Source organism: Hippopotamus amphibius, chromosome 12 (assembly GCF_030028045.1).
Source record: "Hippopotamus amphibius kiboko isolate mHipAmp2 chromosome 12, mHipAmp2.hap2, whole genome shotgun sequence".
NCBI classification, from domain to species: domain Eukaryota; kingdom Metazoa; phylum Chordata; class Mammalia; order Artiodactyla; family Hippopotamidae; genus Hippopotamus; species Hippopotamus amphibius.
In genome coordinates, this window is record NC_080197.1 from 57,011,438 (window position 1) to 57,015,617 (window position 4,180).

Below are 4,180 nucleotides of genomic sequence, written 5' to 3' on the forward strand. Positions count from 1 at the left end.
AGGCAAAGGCCATTTCTTACAGGATCCCCTGGAGGTAGGGGCAAGCTTCCAAAAATTCTTTTGGCCACGCTGGTTGCCTAGATTTTAAGATCCAACAAATAAGACTGACTGCTCTTTAACGTATAAACTCTAATTCCAGAACAGTCCAATTACTTTAAAGTTCACCTTTTCTACAGCAAACCAGTTGGCATTATAAACCAGTGTCTCTTAAGCATGAATGTGCATTCATTGCATCTGGGGCTCTGAACAATTTGCTGATTCACTGGGTCTATTCAGCTTTCCTGACAAGCTCCCAGGTTAGGCAGATGTTGCTGGTCCCTGGACCACACTTGGAGCAGCGAGGTCATGGATAACAACTGCCCGTAATACGCAGCCCCTTCCATCTCTGCAATCACAGCTCCACATATGTCAGCTCTTTGGGGCTGGTTCAAATCTGTGATGCTCTACCCAACACAAAGAACAAAATTTTATAGCTTTTGTCAAAGTAAAAATATTTCCAGAAAAAGAAAAAAGAACCTTTTAAGTTTGGACAAACCTTTCTTTCTGATTATAGGGTTTTCATAAAGCAAGCCTTGAGGGGAGGATTAATTTTTAAGTTCATCAACTGCTTTCACTCAAGGAAAATGAAGGGTTGCCTGAGTTTGACAGGTACTTAATTACACGATAACAGAAAGAAGGCTTGATTTCCCCCAGCCCATTATAATTAAGTGCTTGCATATTCTTCAGTTTACGAAAGTTCGCATGAGGGAGCTGAATTCTTGTATTGGAGGCTTTTTTCTATTTTCTTTTTTTTAATTTAATTAAGAAAATAAATTTGTTTTTTGTTTGGAAACAAGCATATCAGCCCCACATAGAGAAAAATCAATGCACGGGTACAAAAAAAAGGACCGTTTCTTTTTTTTTCAAATTTTGTGATTCTTTTAATGACAGATATAGTAATACACAAATGTGAAAATAATTTACCAAATGTTCTATTTCTATGCAGAAATTTGATATTAGCAATTGAGAAAATAATTTTCAGGAAAACGCGGCAAATATCTGATACCAACTGAGCTACTAATATTAACCATCCTCATTCTCTGATACAGGAAAGAAAATTGGTATCTGGAACTTGTTTAGAGATAGTGGTGGTAGAGAATCTGTAAACAGTGAACACAACCACAAAGTGCAAAATAGTCCTTACACCCAGGAAGAAAATTTTTCCCATTAAACACGGATAATAGCAGTAAAAAGGGGACTGCTGTTTAACTCCCTTAATTTGTCATAGTGAAAACTCTGCATGATTTGCTATTTCTTGTTTGCCCCAACTTATTAAAGGAGCAGAAATTATTAAACCTTAACAGATTGATCTACCCTTGTCAACACATACGTTGTGGTCTTCGCACCATCCTTCTGTGCCGCCATCATGGTGCGCATGAATGTCCTGGCTCACGCTCTCAAGAGTACCAATAATGCTGAAAAGAGAGGCAAATGCTAGGTTCTTATTAGGCCATGCTCCAAAGTCATCATCAGGTTTTTTTGTTTTTTTGTTTTTTTGTTTTTTTTTTTTTTTAACATGAGCGAAGACAAGGTTTATTTTCACACAGTGTACGTGGGAGGTCCCAGTAATGGAGAAGTCATGGAATAGCCCAAAGTAAAGTTTTACAAAGATCAATTTAACAAAAGAAAAGTTCAGTGGGAGAGTATGGATGGTTTTATTGGGCTTTCTAAAAATATTTTTTTTAATTTATTTATTTATTGGCTGCATTGGGTCTTCATTGTTGTGTGTGAGCTTTCTCTAGTTGTGGCAAGTGGAGGCTACTCTCTTTGTTGTAGTGCACAGGATTCTCATTGTGGTAGCTTTTCTTGCTGTGGACCATGGACTGTAGGTGCATGGGCTTCAGTAGTTGTGGCACATGGGCTCAGTAGTTGTGGCACACATGCTGTACGGCTTATGGGATCTTCCCAGATCAGGGATCGAACCCGTGTCCCCTGCATGGCAGGCAGATTCTTAACCACTGTGCCACCAGGGAAGTCCTTTATTGGGCTTCTTAATGATAAAGGAGTGAGCAGTCTGTCTTCTTCCTGGCTAGAGGTTTCCCAGTAGGAAGGTGTATGGCAATTGAATCCATACTTCCTGCTGCTAAGTGTCAGCTGTCTTTAAATCAGGAAACTCCCTGGGAAGAGGTCAAAGGCAACTGTATTTCAGGAGGCTCCACTTAAATTTAGGTAATATTTCTTTCTGTGGCTGCTAATTGTTTAGCTATTTTCAGTTTAAAGTAATTTTCATACCACCATGGTGGACTGTAAATCTTCACACTTCTGTAGTGTCAACCCTTGCTTCGGTTCAGGCCCTTTGCAGTTGGTACACACAGAAATCACACAGGGGCTTTGAAGAAATACTGATCTCATGCCCAGAGATTTCATGTAGTTTGTTTTGGGAATCAGGATTTAAAAAAATTCACTACCAATCTTAAGATAATGTCATTTTTATCAAAAATGAAATCCAGATTTCCTGCTCCTTCTGAAAACTGGAAGACCTGGCAATGTCAGGCTCATCTTTCCATATAGTCATAACATCTCTTGGCTAAGACTAGCAATAGCTATTTCCTTTAGGAAAGGCATGTGTACTTCAGTTTGCCACAGTCCCCACCATTCCTCATTAGCTCCTCTTCCACCTTTGCTTCACTCATTTACATTATGTGCCTGTCCCCTGTAAGCATTTGGGTTCGAGACCTGATGAGCAACGAGGTACAATTTAAGTGGAGTAGTAGCTTGAACCGATTTGCATTTTAGAAGATTATCTTGGGAAAAATGTGAACGATAAGAATGGGAAGAAGTGATATTGAAGACAAAAAAGTCTCTTAGAAAACTATTGAAGTTTGCATGAGAGTAACTTTAGATGGAGCATGATATCTTTTGAGATGGGGGTTATTAATGCCCATTTAAAAGGCTTAAAGGAGACATAAAGCCTTATTCAAGGTGTGGCTCCCAGACAGCAGCATCTGGGAATCATTAGAAGTGCAGAATATCAGACTCTACCCACCAAACCCGTTGGGTCATCATCAGGTTTTTAACTGTGATCATGAAGCATGGTTACATTGGCGAATCTGAAAGCATCAGTGATCACAGGGCTGGGAAAATTGTTGTGAACCTCACAGGCAGGCTAAATAAGTGTGGACATATCAGCCCCAGGTTTGATGTGCAACTCAAAGGTCTAGAAAAATGGCAGAATAATCTGCTCCCATCCCATCAGTTTGGTTTCATTGTACTGACAACCTCAGCTGGCATCATGGGCCATGAAGAAGCAAGATGAAAACACAGGGGGGAAAATCCTTCGATTCTTTTTCTAGGGATGTAATACATACATGCAAATAAAATGCCTCAGAGGACAAAAAACATCCTACATTGTGCAGCACAAGACTTTCCCCAAAAGAGATGACTCTTTCCTGAAAGGTTATTTAGCAGTTTCAAGAAAACGTTATACACTTCTAGGAATCAAAGTCTGTCTGTAATCCATACAGTTTCAGTTATTTTCTGATTATGACTTTTAAAATCTTTGTATCAAGGACTGCAATGAGTGAAAATGCATTCACAATTTTGCTCCCACAAGCTACAAAAAGATCGTTAACTATTGTACTTAGTTTTTCCATTTTGAAATTTAGAGGCTAATTCTCTATCATTAAGTTGTACCTTTTCTTCCATTATTTCATAATAGTTTGGTCAATCTGTCATCAGAAGTGCCTTCCAATCCGACGCAGGTTTAAATTCAGTCCTGTAGATGTAGCTGAGATCAAGATATCAAGATTCCACAAGTGGCATTAATCCAGTCTCGCATTTTCCCTTAAAACAAATCTGGTTCCAGAAAAGCCCACAAGATACGTAGCAGATTCCTACGTGACCACAGATCTTCTCACTAACTCTTCTTGTTAATCCTTGAAAACTCTTTGGATGGCCAACCGGCAGAGATAGCACAATATTCTCCCCCAGCTGGCAAATAGATGACATAATTGTGACAATCTCTTATTTCTTTCTGTGATTTTAATTGAAATGGCACTTTTATTGAAGTCTGCCGTTTCTTCCTGACCAGCCAGGCAAATAATTATATTGTCCAGGATATTAAAGGAAACAGGCCAACCCAAAAGGAAATCAGGCAAAGGCTTGAAGGAATTGGACCAGGATTCTAAACACAATAACCTCT

At 39.2% G+C, this 4,180-nt stretch overlaps 1 pseudogene; it reads left to right on the top strand.

Moving 5' to 3' along the window:
- Positions 1–1,402: 1,402 nt before the first annotated feature.
- On the top strand, positions 1,403–3,332 carry LOC130833302 (40S ribosomal protein S15a-like; annotated as a pseudogene).
- Positions 3,333–4,180: the final 848 nt, after the last annotated feature.